The 15,729-nt window shown below is 55.2% G+C and overlaps 1 protein-coding gene across 2 annotated transcripts in view; it reads left to right on the top strand.

Annotated features, from left to right (window-relative positions):
- Positions 1-5,070: 5,070 nt before the first annotated feature.
- CAPN5 (calpain 5) overlaps positions 5,071-15,729 on the top strand; it is a 51,685-nt gene continuing 41,026 nt past the window's right edge. Inside the window, exon 1 of one of the 2 annotated variants that reach the window (XM_006730712.3) lies at positions 5,071-5,191. The gene's annotated coding sequence lies outside the window, so the exon portion shown is untranslated. Of the gene's footprint in view, positions 5,192-6,211; positions 6,384-15,729 lie in introns of those variants that run through there. The other variant, XM_031025252.2, reaches the window with a different exon arrangement.

Here is a 15,729-nt window from a genome sequence, read left to right on the forward strand (position 1 = left end):
ATTTATTTGAGAGAAAGACAGAGCAGGGCAGGGGCGGGGAGGGGGGTAGGGGCAGAGAGAGAGGGAGAAGCACTCAGCAGGGAGCCAGACATGGGACCAATGACCCTGAAGGCCATTTTTTATATCTTTTTTGGTAAATTGTCTGTCATGCCCTTCCCCTCATTTTACTATTGGATTTTTGGGTTTTGTCCCTCAACTTTTAAGAGTTCCTATGTATTAGGGAGATCTGCCCTTTGTCTGTGGTATAATGTTGGGAATATTTTCTTCCAGCTTGTCACTTGTCTATGGACTTACTTTATGGTGATTTGTGTCATGCAAAGTTTTTTTATTTCCATGTAGTCAAATTTATCCCTCTTTTCTTTTACAGCCTCTGGGCTTTGAATCATCATTGGAAAGCCTTTCCCAACATACACTCAAAGAGGAAGTTACTCATGTTTCCTTCTGATCCTTGTACGGTTTCAGTTTTACACTTAGAGCCCAAACCATGTAGTTTATTCTTTTGTTGGGTGTAACATATGGGTCTATTTATTTCCTTTTCCAAATGGCTACCCAGTAGCATTTATGACAAAGTCCTTCTTTAGTATGTAACAAAGGTGCATCTGAAATCACTGGGGTAATGATGTATTGGAGTCTATGTCTACATTTTTTTAGTCTATTGCAATTTGTCTCTTCATGCACCAGTGCCACCCATTTTTAATTACAGAAGCTTTTATTGTTTTAATGTCTGGTAAACATTTTTCTTAAGTAAGCTCGATGTCCAATGGGGAACTCGAACTCACAACCCCTAGATCAAGAGTTGCATGCTAGTCAGGTGCTCTGACATTTTGAATGTCTGGTAAAACCTCACAGTTTTTCTTTTCCAGTGTTTTCTTGCCTATTCTTGCATGTTTATTTTTCATATGCTCTTTGGCATCAACGCGTCTATCTTCATAAAATAGCTTGCCGTTATTTTTAATGGGCATATTTTTAATTTGCATTGAAATTGCAAATTAACATAGGAAGAACTAACATCTTTATAATGTTGACTCATCCTATCCAAGAGCAGGGGATGTATTTTCAATTATTCTTCTTTAGTGTCTTTCAAAAATGTTTCGATTTTTCCTCATATAGTTTTTTTTTTAAGAGTAGTTACATTTCAAAGACTTCTTTAAAAAAATATTTTATTTATTTATTGAGAGAGAGAGACACAGCGAGAGAGGGAACACAAGCAGGGGGAGTGGGAGAGGGAGAAGCAGGCGTCCCGCTGAGCAGGGAGACCGATGTGGGGCTCGATCCCAGGACCCTGGGGGTCATGACCTGAGCCGAGGGAAGACGCTTAACCCACTGAGGCATTCAGGTCTCCCTCCTCATATAGCTTTTATACATTTCTAATTAAAATTGTTCCTAAACATTTACACTACATCAAAAACTAATGATGTAATGTATGGTGATTAACATAACATAATAAAATAAAATAAAATAAAATTGTTCCTAAGCATTTAATCTTTTTTGTTGTTATCACAAATAGGGTTTTTCCTGTACTGTTAGGACCTCTGTTTATTGTTTGTATATATAAAGGCTATTGAATTTTATATTTTTATTTTACACCCTGCTACTTTCCTGAACTCTTTTACTGTTTGAATTAGTTTTATCATTGATTCTCTGTGGTTTTTCAGGTATCATATTTTGTCATCTGCAAATAGAGATAGTTTTATTTCCTCTTTACTTATTGTCAGGCCTCCATTTGATTGGTCTTGTCTAATGGCATTAGCTACTTATGTGGAATAGTGGTGGAGAAAGTGGCCATTCTTGTCTGGTTCCTGATCTTCATGGAAATATTTCCAGTGTTTCTTGATTAAATAAGATGTTGGCTTTAGGACTACATTTTATCATTTGAGAAAGTATCTCTCACTTCCTATTTCACTGAGGTTTTTTTGTTTTTTTTTTTTAAGATTTTATTTATTTATTTGACAGAGAGAGACATAGCGAGAGAGGGAACATAAGCAGGGGGAGAAGGAGGGGAGAAGCAGGCTTCCCACAGAGCAGGGAGCCCGATGTGGGGCTCGATCCCAGGACCCTGGGATCATGACCTGAACCGAAGGCAGACGCTTAATGACTGAGCTACCCAGGCGCCCCTAACTGAGTATTTTTATCATAAATGGGTGCTGAATCTTGTTAAGGGCTTTCTTGGCATCCATAGAGAATATTATATGGTTTTTCTCTTAGATTCATTAATACGGCACATGCTTATTATCGGTTCACTTGTGTCCCCTAAAAGATGTTGCAGTCTAACCTCCAGTACCTCAGAATGTAACCTTACTTGGAAATAGGGTTGTTAAGGAGGTGATCAAGAAATGAGGTCATTAGGGTGGACCGTAATCCAATATGACTGGTGTCTTTATCAAAAGGGGAGTTTGGGACACAGAGATGGATACACACAAAGAGACAACACTTGTGAACATGAAAATATAGATCAGGGTGTTCTGTCTACAAGCCAAAAAATGCCACAAATTGGGTGCCTGGGTGGCTCAGTTGGTTAAGCAACTGCCTTCGGCTCAGGTCATGATCCTGGAATCCCGGGATCGAGTCCCACATCGGGCTCCTGGCTCAGCGGGGAGCCTGCTTCTCCCTCTGGCCCTCTCCCCTCTCATGCTGTTTCTCTCTCTCTCTCTCAAATAAATAAATAAATAAATAAATAAATAAATAAATAAATAAATAAAATCTTTAAAAAAAAATGCCAAAGATTGCCAGCCAACCACCAGAAACGAGGAGGAAGGCACAGAACAGATTCTCCCTCACAGCCCTCAGAAGGACCCAACCCTAATGACACTTGATCTTGGATTTCTAGGCTCCAGAACTGTGAGACAATACGTTTCTGTTGTTTAAGCTGCCCTGTTTGGGGTACTTTGTGATGGCAGCCCTAGTAAGCTAATGCTATTAATGGATTCTCTAATGTTAAACCAAGCTTGCATTCCTGGAATGAATCCCACTTGGTTCTGGATGGTTCTTTTTTTTTTTTTTTAAGATTTTATTTATTTATTTGAGAGAGAGAATGAGATATAGAGAGAGAGCATGAGAGGGGGAGAGTCAGAGGGAGAAGCAGACTCCCTGCTGAGCAGGGAGCCTGATGCGGGACTCGATCCTGAGACTCCAGGATCATGACCTGAGCCATTGCTTAACCAACTGAGCCACCCAGGTGCCTGTTTCTGGATGGTTCTTAATAAAATCCAGGATACTAACAAAATACAGGCAATGTTTCAGAGAGTCATGGGATTAAGAGCAACTGAAAGGTAATCTTGTCCTCTGTATCACCATTTTCCATGTGTCTGCTGGAAGTCCATTGTGACCTTCCCATTTCCTGCACTCTCAGGAGAATACCATTAGCAACCTCTCCCAACCTGAAAGTTCTGAGTGTCGGACTCATCTCTCTCCCTATAATCCTTGGCTACAGTCCTCCCTACAGCCTCTTGGCTAGATGGGAGTAGGGGAACCTGTAGACATGGTTATTTGACTCTTTCCCCCAAGACACCAGCCACTCCCCATGCCGAGGGGCTTCCTTTAGGTTTCTCAAACAATAGCTAGCCAATTAGATCTGCTGAGATTTTTGAAAGAAATTATTATTATTGTAAGAGTTTCACCTGGGAACCCTTGTTACTCACAGAAGCAGTCAAGATAAGGGTGTTCTGGACTGGAGCAGAGAAGATTCTGTGCCCAGGCCCTGGTGAGGTGGGGGGTATGGAGACCTGCAGAACTATGGAATGGGCGGTAGGTTAGCTTTGGGGGACAAAAGACTCTTCCAAGAGGAGTTGAAAGAGCTGCCCTGTGAGGGAATGAGCTCCCAGTTACAGGGGGATGCAAGCGGAGATTGGCTAGCCAGTCAAGGGGTCTACAGAGGTGGCTTTTCCCTGGGGGAGAGAAGAGGAGGAGGGGGAGGAAAATGGCACAAGAGTGGGTAGGTGTGGATCCCAGTTCTGCCATTTTCTAATTGTGTGACTGTGGCATCTCCCTGAGGCTCATTTCTATCATCTGCGAAATGCGCCTAATGAGGGCTCCTGCAGAGGCTGGCTGTGAGAATTTAATGGGAAAAGCACCTACCCAGCAGGCCCTGGGACGGCACCAGCCGATGACTCAGTTTATGAAAACTGAGTGCCACCAGAGCATCATTAGAGCCTCACCCCTTCCTCAAGCTTGCTGGGAGACCAGGTTCTTCCCGGCTTGTCTGCAGACCATGCACAACTCCCCCCCTCAACAAGAGTAGGGCCGGTGCCTCCCCGCACCCCCAACCAGGATGGGTGCCCTGGACAGGTCACTGTCTCTCTCTAGGCCTCTCTCCTCATCTGTCAGAGAAGGTGGGTACTGATGGGCTCAGAGGGGGCCCTTGCAGTTCTGACCTTCTGGAATGCCTGGGCTTCTAACTAACCATGTGTACATGTACAAGACCCAGTGTCTTCACAAAATGAGGGGGTTGGACTGGATGAACATAGCATCAGCTGAACTGTGCCGAGCACTTACTCTGAGCCAGGGGCCCCTCTAGGGGCTTCACAGGGATGGCCCATTTAATTCCCACAACCCCATAATGTGAAGGCTACTAGATTGATTTTGTAGGAAGCAGAGAGGTTAGGTGACTTGCCCCGGGTCACACTGATAGGAGCCCAGGCAGTGAGTCCTGAGTTCATGCTTGGGATCACCATATGACACTCTTCTTGTGGTTCCAACATCTGAAAACAAAAGGGGCACCCAACATCCACTGTTTTTACAGGCTGAGGCAAATGTTTTCTCAGACATGACCCAACACCCTGCATGATGGGGCCGTATCTGGCCCCACGATTTGCCTGTACCTGATCATCAGGGAAAGGGGCTAGAGGACTTGCCTGGATCACACAGCCGGTAACGGGCAGAAGGAGCCCTGGAGCCAGACCCGCCTGGCTTCCCCCAGTAGTACCGTCTTCCCCAGAATGAGCCTCAACCTCACAGGGACGGAGGCCAAGACTCCACCACTGGCTCTTAGGAGAGGCAGCGAGAATTCAGGGCCAGGGAGGAAACACAAACAACAGGGTGGGAACGCTGAAGAAGGGGGTGGGGCCTCGGAGTGGAGAGGTGGGGGTTGGGCTCGGGGATGGAGGCCCTGGCTCTAGAGGCCTGATTATCAGCACTTGCCTCCCGGAGAGGGCAGGAAGAGCCTTCCAGACAGCCGGGGAGCGGCGTGAACGAGGTCTGAGGGTGGGGGAGGCGGCGGCCTCGAGAGGAGCCTGGGGTCTGGGGAGGCTGCAGCCAGGGCACAGGCCGGGCAATGGGGTGTGAGTGGGGGAGTCAGGCACAGGGGCAGTTTTGGAACAACGTTCTGTGGGTGGCCGGTCATGGCTGCGTCTTTGAAAGTCTCCCTTGGCTGGAGAGGGACTGCGGGGTGGGGAGGAGGAAGTGGGGCTGGAGCTGCACCCAGCGGAGAAACATCTGGGAGGTCTGGGACAGAGATTGTGAGGTGGTGGCCCGGCGGTCTGAGTGCCTGAGAGGTTAATGAGATCATTAACCGAGACTGAGAACCCCGGTGAGCGGGCCGGAGTTTCTCCATCTGCCGAGTGGGCTGGCACAAATCAGAGAGGCGGGGCTATCCAGAGCCCTGCGCCCCTACTGTGTGCCGCGGTTGGTCATTGCACACACCTTCTCAACCTCACGGCAGACACACGCCACTGCTGTGGCAGGCCTATCAGAGCGCGCGGAAACGCTCACTATGGGCCTGGGGCCAGCTTTCCGCATCCGACCGGGGCCTTCCTGCGTGTGCCCCCACGGGGGCTCTAGGTTCCCCCTCCTCATCCCCAACCTCGGACATGGGGAAGAGATGGGCACTCGCCCCTTCAGGTTCCTCTTTTCTCAGCCCCCTGTTTTGGCCCCTGCAAGATGCATGCCCAAAGCTCGGCCGGCCTGCAAGCCTTCCGCGGCGCTGGCACACAACCCTCGGGCAGACGGGGGCTCGGCCCTGGGGGGGCTCCCGGAGATGCTCCATGGCGGACAGTGCGAGATTTGGGACGGAGGGAGGGAAAGCCGGGGCCTGATCGAGCCGAGAGGGGTCGGGCCGAGCCGCGCTGGCCCCGAGTCCCCCTCCTACCCCCCAGCGGGAACTCGGCGGCCGCCTCCCCGCCGCTTCGCCCCTCGGCACGTAGCCAGTTCGCCTGCGCAGCAATCCGGGCCCGCCCGCCCCGCAGGAGACCACGCCTCTGTCCCCAAACGGGCGGAGGCCGCGGGGCGGGGCGGGGCGGGCCGCTGCCCGGGAGTCCGAGCTCGCGCCCCCACCCCAGGCCAGCCCCAGAGGGATCCCTGGCCCGAGTCGGAGGCCGGTGCTGCCCGGGTTCCCGTGCCCGCGCCGTGCCCTGAGTCCGAGTCCGGCCCGAGCCGCGGCGGCGCGGCAGGTAGGAGGCGCTGCGCAGAGGGAGGCGTGTGCGAGCGCGCGTGTTCGTGTGTGTTTCGGAGGTGTGTGTGCGGGTGCAGCGCCGGCCGGTGCGTGCCCGGTGAGCACGAATCGCTGTGCGGGTGCGCTGCCCGCAGGCGGGGGAGGAAGGAGGTGAGCGTGGGCCTTGAGTCCCGGGGCGGGGGCCGGGGGTTTCGACGATCCGCCCCCGCCCCCGGGTATACTGCCCACCCCATCCCCACCCCGCGGCCAGGGGCCTCTTCCAGCTCCCCCTGGGTGGGTGCTCCGGAGCCAGATTCTTAGTTCCGACGCGCTGAGGTTTCACCCTCGGGACTTGACTGTCTCTTCTCTTCCTCACAGTTCCCCTTTCCTGTTCTCTTCCCAGTCCTCCTCCATCCGTTCAGTTCCACCACCCCACCTGGATGTCCGCCCAACCCCGGCCCTGGAAGCTTGGGAAAGGGGCAGGGCCAAGGCGGATTCCCTTCCCGACCCTCCTGCCAGGTTGGATAAGGGCCTTTTTTCTGGGCTGCTGGGCTTGGGTGAGTCAGAGGGGCCGGGGGAGGCGGAGAGCTCTGGGAGAGAAGGGATCTTGGGCTTCTCTGACCCTGCCTCCACCCCCAGAGTTGGGGACCCTGGGAGACCCGCCTGGGGTCCAGAGGTGAAGTAGAACAGAAGATCATGAACAGGTGCCAAGTCTGTCCAGGTTTCATTTCCTGTGGTGGGATTCAGCCCCAGCCCTCACTGGGATGTGAAGGGTGGGGCAGAGGGTGAAGTCAGCTACCTTGTCTCTCAGGGCTGCGGAGTCAGGATTTGAACCTGGGTCAGCTTGGTTCTCAAGTCAGAATCTTCTTCCTGTATCAGTGTTGGAGAGTGAAGTGCTGAGGCCAACTATTCCTGATATCCTAGGGAGGGAAAAATCTGGGAAGACTTCCTGGAAGAGAGGAGTTTGAGGGTAGGGCTCAGCCAACCCTGAGTGTGAGGCCTCCTGGGGGAAGCCACTGTGTTCTCTTGCAAGGATTGAGACCTCTCAGGATCTTTGGGCCTGGTCCCTGCTCCTGGGGTAGGGGTGGGGAGGCCTGGCTGAGGAGACTGGGCAGGGTCGGGTGGACCCAGCTGTGGCTGCTTCAGGCCAGGCCAGAGCTGGGCGCTAGGACAATGAGGTGCGGTCACTGCCCCATGAGCCTCCCTTCTGACTGGTGAGGCAGATGGGTCAACAGATAAGCCCCAGCGCATGTACCTAGTGCTGGAGCCCAGCGCAGGAACCTGCCTGGGAACTGGGGGAGATTTCCCTGCAGATAGAGTGGTGCTGGGTCTCAAAGGCTGAAAAGTTCACCAAGCAGAAGAGAAAGGGCATTGCAGGTCCAGGGAAAAGGCCTGGAGGTGGGAAGCGGAATGATAGCCCCGTGGGGAGGGACAGTAAATGGTCAGATGTGCGTCTGAGAAGTGTCACCCATCTCTGGCTCTGTGTTGGCTGGGTTGCTGTGGAGGCCAGTGAGGTGGAGGCCAGTGAGGAGGAGGCCACAGCAGGTAGAGGCCCTCTCCCCCCTCCCCTGCCTCTCCTCTGCCCCCCACCCAGGGCTAGGTGATCTGATAGAGATTCCCCTTAGCAGGGGTGGTGTGAACGGGAAATGCGCTGGGGCCGCACAGGGACCTGGTGCAGAGGGCGCAGAGGGAGCATGGGTCGGGGAGCCCCTTTTGAGATGGGGCCACCATTGGGGGAAGTCAGTGAGATGGAAGCTGGCTGTGGGAGGACTGTGGGCTCTTGGGGGTAACATCCAGGACACTGCTTCCAGGCCTCTGGCTGCTTCTGCCTTCCCCACAAGCTCTCAGGACAGCCCTGAAGCTCTGGTCCCTGAATAGGAGGCCCCCTCTGAGCCCTCAGAGGGCACCTAGAAGCCTCTTTCCACCACCTGTCCTACCTGCGGGGCCTGGCTTTGTTTGCAGGCTTCTCTGAGCCTGGCTCTGCCTTTGCCTGTGCCCAGGGATAAATGCTGCCTTATGACAGGGGTTCAGGGGACGATGATGATGATGAAGGTAGATCGTGTCGCTAAAAGTGCTGTACTAAGTACGCATAATGGCTATCAAACTGGTGTTTGATAGTTATTATAATTAACAGTACAGTTGATCCTTGAAAAACACGGGTTCGAACTGCACAGGTCTACTTGTACGAGGATTTTTTTACAGTACAGTACTGTAAGTGTATTTTCTCTTCCTTATGATTTTATTTTATTGTATTTTTTTATTTTATTTATTTTATTTTATTTTATTTTATTTTATATTTGACAGAGAGAGACACAGCGAGAGAGGGAACACAAACAAGGGGGGTGGGAGAGGGAGAAGCAGGCTTCCTGCGGAGCAGGGAGCCCGATTCGGGGCTCGATCTCAGGACCCTGAAATCATGACCCGAGCCGAAGGCAGATGCTCAACGACTGAGCCACCCAGGCGCCCCCCTTATGATTTTCTTGATAACATTCTGTTTTCTCTAGCTTAGTTTATTTTAAGATTATAGTATATAACACATAACGACAAACAAGATGCGTGTTAATCAACTGTTTATGCCATCGGTTAAGCTTCTGCTTAACAGTAGGCTATTAGTAGTAAAGTTTTGGGGGGAATCAAAAGTTATACGTGGGTTTTTGTCTGTGGGGGGATCTGCACCCCTAATGCCTGCCCCAGCCCCACTGTTGTTCAAGGTCAACTGTAATTAACAGTTGGTATCACTTAGTCCCTTCTTCCCTGCGGGATACAGCCCACAGTAAGGAGGGGCCAACTTTGGGAGAAGGGTAAAAGGAAAAAGGTTTTCTCCCATTGAAGTGGAAGTGCCCCCCCCACCCCGCCCCCTTCACCAGGTGAGGAGAGCTGTGAATGGCTCCGAAGCCCTGAGTGGGTGGTCTTGCTGTCTATCTGCCCAACCAAGTCCCTGGGCCTCCCAAAGCCTCCTATCCCTGAAGGGTCATACAGAAAGCTTGGCAGAGGGCCTTGAGCTACCCCAACTGCAGAGGGCAGGTCTGCAACTCCCTGCCCCAAGCAGCTCCCCAGCTCCCCAGTTGGCTTGGGGTCTGCACAGACAGATGGGGAGTCTGTCCATCCAGAAGGGGAGCCAGTCCGACCTCAGCTGGTTTTCTCACCTCCCTCCCCCTGCGCGCATATCCTCAAGTGTTCTGAGTGCCTTTAGGGCCCCTTCCCTCCAGCCCTCAAGTCCCCCAGGGAGCTCTTTTGCCCCTTGTGCCTCGCCCTTGCTGCTCAAAACAGTTCTTGACTGGCAGTGGTCCCCCAGGCCTCGGCTTCAAGGCCTCCCAGGTTTTGTAGCTTCTCCTCCCTGGGTTGATGGTGACACCCTGGGATTGCCTTCAGTTAGGCCAGGCTGGGCCAGGCTGCCGACTTCCCTTGGCCTCAGGCCCTGCTTTTCCCTGCTTACTAAAGGCAAAATGGGCTAAGTCCTTTTGGGGTTTTAATCCAGGATGTTGTAGGAAGGCAGCCCTCAGGCTCCGACACAGGAAGCTAATGGAATGTGAGCATTTGCTTGCTGTCGTGGCCTGAGTTACTGCTCCCCATTCCACCTGCTGGGGGCCCCAGCTTTCGCGGGGCTCTGGGTATGAGGGTGCCAGTGGCTGAGGCCGCGGTGGCCTGAGGTTTTCTGCCACAGCGGGGCGTGTGGCCTTGCGGGAGAAGGGGCTAGCGGCCAGAGCAGACGAAGCCCATGTATTGGTACTCAGCTCACCATCTCTCATGGGCTGTGCTTGGGGGCTGGCCACAGGGCCTTGCGTCCTGGGGGACAAAAGGCAGAGAGCCTGCCTGCCACTGGATGACTTGTGCCAGTCACGGTGAGGTGGGCCCCCAGTGGTTTGTGACCCCCAGCAGGAACTAAGACACCGAAGTTTGGGGTGACTTTGTTTTACGTTGAAGCAGTTCAGGGCGTCATAACTTCATCCTCGCTTGCTGGTGCACTCACTCCCTTGAGCAGGAGAGAGGCCTGAGGCCACACATATGCCTGCCCACCGTCTTCTCCAGGATTAGGGTTCTTTCCTCTGGCTTGAAACAACACCAGGTTATTCTCTTAGAGTTTTGGAGGTCAGCAGTCTGAATTGAGTCTCAGGGGACTAAAAGGGTGTGGGCAGGCCGGTTCCTTCCCGAGGCTCCACAGGAGACTTCTCCTTGTCTCTTCCAGTTTCTGGTGGCTGCCGGCATTCCTGGGACCACATGACCCCAGTCTCTCTCTTGCGTTGTCCTCTTGCCTGGTCCTCTTCTGGGGTCACATCTCCCTCTGCCTCCCTTGTACAAGGACACCTGTGATCACATTTAGGGCCCGCCTGAATAATCCAGGATAATCTCCACAACTCAAGACCCTTAATCATATCTGCCGAGTCTCTTTTGCTGTATAAGGTAACAGTCTCAGGTTCCTGCAGTTAGGACACTGGTATTGGGGGGTGGGGGCATTAGTCAGCCTGCCACACGGACCAACTGCACTGTCATTGCAGGCCATTCTGCGAGATCCCCCTCCCGGGAGCCCATGGCCGCTGGCTTTCCCCATGCGGTCCCCCTCAGTGTCAGTCCCCCTCCCTACTCCCACCCCTCACAGCCCAGGAGCTTTTGTGGGCGGAGTCTGGGGCAGCTGTACCTTTGGCCTTAGGGCTCAGCCTGAGACCATGGTAGCCAGAGCTCAGGGCTATTTGGAAGAGGGGAACGTGCTGGCCTGTCCCCACGGGTTGCCCCAGTGACCGGACCCTGTCCTGCACTTGACAGTAGGTTAGGCCTTTCAGAGTTGTGTACAGCTCTTTGCAGACATTCATTCAACAAACCCAGTGCTGTGCAGGGTCACCTGATCCCCACCGTCATCCTATGAGCGCTGGGGCCTGGTGGGGGCCCCATTTTGCAGATGAGTATGACAAGGCCAGTGAGGCTAAGTCCTGCCTGGAGCAGAGGTGTGTGGGGAGCTGGGCCAGGAGAGCAGAAGACCTTCGTTGTGCAGACGAGAACTCTGAGGCACACAGAGGGTAACTGTCTCCTCACCTGAGGATGAGGATGAGGATGAGGTTGCGGACGGGATGTTTGAAGGCTCAGATCCGTCCTCGGCCCCGGGCGTTTGAGGCTGCCGTGGGTGGGAACATGACCGGGGGCAGAGCCGTGCCCTGATGCTGTGGGTGCCGCCAACTCCTTCTGCCCAGAGACACGGCTGCCGGTCCTAGAGGGCGGCGTGGGCCTCCCACTGCCCCAAGGAGAACCCCAGCCAGAGAGCCCCTGGCCTGCGTGCTGCACACCCTGCCTCAGTGTGGGTCTCCATATCCTCCCCACGGCCAAGGCCATGGCCCTATGGGTCCTGTGTCTCTCTCAGCCGCTGCCTGTGTCCTGGCCTTCTTGCCATCCCGCCCCACCGAGAGCCATGCGGGAGCCCGGCTCACACGGCCGCACACTCCCGGGGACTCAGCCTGGCTTTCGGGACTCTTGTAACTTGGCTACGGCAATGTTTCTATGCTAGCCCCCTCTTCTCTTCCTCTCCCCTGCTCCCCGTCCTCCAGCCTTGCCTAAATGGTTTCTTCCTCCCAGAGTGTTCCATCCTCCTCCCAACCTTCCATTTCCACCTCTTGAAATCACAGCCCCCCACTTGAGATCCTGCTTAGATGCCTTCTCCTCCACGAGCCCTTTCTGCCGTCTGAATGGACCCGTGCCCTTTTAGAGCAAATCTCTCAACTCGGTACCGGGGGCCTTGTATCTCTCCTCCACCGGGCTGACCTCCAGGCAGAGCCCCGCCTGACCCGGCTGCCCCTTGACCAGGCACAGGGCAGGTGTGGGGGAAGGTTGGGACAGGAACGCCCACTGAGTGCAACTCCCAGGGGCTGATGAGCGGGTGGTCACTGTCATTGCTTGAGGGAGGGATGGAGGGTCAGGCAGAGCAGAGCTCTGAGCTGACAGAGGCCCCTGGCTCGGTCCCAAATGCCTCTCTTCCCTAGTCCCTCGGCCTCATCTGCAATGAAAATAGCTCATTTCTGAACTTGTGCAGGAGCTTGAGCTAGGAATCAAGCATCGGTTTCCCTGTCTGAGAAATGGATATCAGCTCGGCAGGTTTTCAGCTTGAATCTTGGAGGCATGTGGTGCTAGAAGCAGACTGGCTATTCGGGAAGCAGGAAAAGAGGCTGTCCTGGTGACAAATCCAGCAGATTGAAAAAAACAAGAAGTGTCCCTTTCCCCGACCACTCAACAGAGAGAACCTGTAGGCCAGAGAGGACAGGGGCTTGCTTGCCTGGGGCCACACAGCATAGTGGAGCCGAGGTGGCTTCAGTAACTTGATTGAGTCTCATTTTGTCAGGCTGTTTCCCTGTGGGGAGTGAGCTGTGCTCCGAGTATCACCCCCCTCCCCCCCCCCCCCGCCCCCGCACCCCCGTAGGACAGGAAACAGCCCCTGGCCTGGGGCGCTCAGCTGCATCTGCCCCTCCAACCAGCACCTTCTCGGTGGCATGTAGTTCAGGGCCTGGAGCTCCAAGGTAGGGTGGGCAGCTGCCCTGGGTTTCTCAGGATGCATGACCTTCAGTGCCCAGACCAGGTGAGCTCGCTGCTTGCCCTGCCTGGAGCCCATCCCCTGCCCAGGGAAGCCCCTGCCTGCATGAGTGTGGCTTCTTCCTCAGTCCCAGCTTCTTGCTGTCCCCGCCCTCGGCCCAGCAGAGCCCAGGCTAGAATGCCCCTTTTGGAGGTTCCTCTCCCAGGTATGCCTGCTTGCTGAGATTCTCGGCCTCCTCATGACACCCTGTGGAGGGACCCAAGGCCCAGTGAGGAACAGCTGGGGGGCAGAGGCCTCGGGACTCGGCCAGGACCACACAGCTAGCCAGCCCAAAGCTGGCTTTTCCCTCACATGCTCTGCTGGGGGTTTATCAGCACCCCAGAACCAGAGAGAGGCCCTGTGCCCCAAACGTGCCTGGCCCTGCTCTCCAGGCCTTCCACAGCTGCAAGCATTGGGCGGCTTGCTTGGGTGTATGTGTTCCAGAAGATCACTGCAGCTGGGTAGAGACTGGATTGGACACAGGAACGATATGGGGAGGGGAGTGGAGAGGAAAGACAGGATTTTCCAGCCCTGGTGCCAGGCCGCCTGGCGTTGGCTGGAGTGACTCACTGGGCCTGGCCCCCTGGCTCTGCCTGCTAGAGCCCGGAGCATGACCTGGAGTGTGAACCGGAGTGTGAACCGGATAGTGAACCAGTGGCCCAGCTCTCCCTCCTCACGCACTTTCCCTCCCCCAGCCCGCCATGCTTTTCTCAGCACCCAGTACATGCAGGAGGCCAAAAAACACCCATGGTGGCACAGAGATAGGCCTGGAGCTGGCTAGTGATATGGTAGCTGGGGGGGGGGGGGGTGGGCAAGAGGAGAATGGGGGTGGGCTGTGGGAGAAAAGGGGAGGCATACATTGACAGAGCCAAAACCACGCAGACAAGCAGGCAGTCGCCAAACTCTGGGGCCCTCTCTTTCCAGGGCCCTCCCAGGCATCTGGCCTGTCCCAGCCTGGGCCGTGGCCTCAGCCCCTTTCCTCAGCAGCCGCCCCTCAGTCTCACCCCTCCGCCCCTCCTTGGCCGCCCTGTGCCCTCAGTAAGAGCCCAAGCCCGGCAGCCTGGCGTCCCAGCCCGGCAGAGCTGGTCCCGCCAGCGTCCCCCCCACCCCCAGCCCGCTCCACACCTGGGCCTCGCAGCCCTCTCCAGCATCCCTCCACCTGGAGTGGGCCGTGCCTGCGCTCCCCCTGCAGGTCTGGCCTGGCCTTCAAGCCCTGCTCTGGTGTCATCTTGAAGAGACACCACCGTTCTTGTCCCTGTAAACCAGCATGCAACATGCCTTCCTCCTGGGAGTGCTGACTGCTGAGTGTCTGGCTTCGTTCGTGGTCTGTGTCATGTCTGTCTGTCTGTGCTTCTCCTGAGACAGCCGTGAGGCTCTGACCCTCCTTGTCAGCTCAGGGCGAGCCCAGAACGGGGCTGTCAGCATAGATCATGTTGGCATTGTCTGTGTCCCCTGAATTATGAGACGCAGCTGTGCGGCTGGTCCTTGACCATGTGGCGAAGGGGAGGGGGGGCCCTGTTGCTTGGCGTGGGGTGTAGTGGGAGGCCGAGGAGGGGAGATGGGGGGCTTTGGTTGCTGGGCTGTGGGTGTGGGGCATCCCTGGCTGTTTCGGCTGGCACTGGATGAAGCCCACGGTGCCGGGCCCACGCTGCAGGATGGGCACCCACTGTGGCATGTGGGGAGTCGCAGCTCATAGGAGGGACCCTCAGCAGGCCTTCCTGTGTCCTCCCTTTCACCCCCACAACCGGCTGCTCACCAAGGAGAGTTGTCTCCCTCTCCCGCAGCTCTAGAACCTGCCTTCTCTCCATTTACACATGAGTCTTGTCATTTCAAGTCCTGTGGCCTGCCTTCTGGTTTTTCTGCTCTAGCCTTACACTTTGCTAGTGCATTCTCCGTGTGGCAGCAAGAGGGGTCTTACGTCCCTCACCTGCTCAGCACCCTTCTCACTTCTCTGTCACCTCAGAAGGAGCCCGGTCCCTGGCCGGTGTTCCAGGACCCCTGCTGGGCTCGGTGAGCCTCACCCGTGACCTCTTCCCCACCTCCACTGCCGCTCTGGGTCAGCCCAGCTCCTTGCCCTGAGCACCATGCCTGCCCCCGGGGTCAAGAACATCTCCTGAGGTTCCTGGCTGGCACCCCCTTCTCAGAGAGGAAACTCTGGAGGTGTGTGCCCGGTTGGGATGTGGGGGGTACCACCCTCACCTTGTGGGACCCTCTTTTGGGTTGGAGCACTCCTGGTGTCAAAACCACCGCGTTCTGGAAGAAGGAGGAGGAGGAGGCCCGCAGAAGGTCACACAGCCTTTGTGTACCAAGGCCAGGCCAGGACCGGGGCTCCCTGCTCCTCACCCTAGTTGTCCCACCCTGGGTGCCAGGCAGGACCCTCCAGAAACAGAGTGTCTGGCTTGACAGGGGCCCAGAACTGGCAGGATGGGGCTCACCAGATTCAGCCAGCCTTTCTTCCCAGGGCCATTGCGCTGGCTTTTTTGTTGAACATTTTTGAAAGCATAACTGCTCTGAGGAACAGCGCATAAATCACAGGCGCCCGGCCCAGTGAGCACAGCCTGGCAGCCTCCACCCAGATCCAGAAGCGGTGTTCTCAGATCCCCGGAAGGCGCCGCGGGCCCTGGCCGTCGCTGCCCCCGAGGCTAGCCGCTGTCCTGCCTTGTATTCGGCACGGATGGGTTATGCCGGCTTTTCAGTTCGCTCTAAGTGGGGCGGCCGTGTTCTCCGCTTGCTCATGGTTACGCGGGTGCACTCCACCCGTGACGCTGCGTGAGCAGTGGTTCGCGCATTTTCGTTGCAGGCTACTATTCCATCG

This window comes from Leptonychotes weddellii, chromosome 11, assembly GCF_054177405.1.
Source record: "Leptonychotes weddellii isolate Sample4059 chromosome 11, ASM5417740v2, whole genome shotgun sequence".
Classification (NCBI taxonomy): domain Eukaryota; kingdom Metazoa; phylum Chordata; class Mammalia; order Carnivora; family Phocidae; genus Leptonychotes; species Leptonychotes weddellii.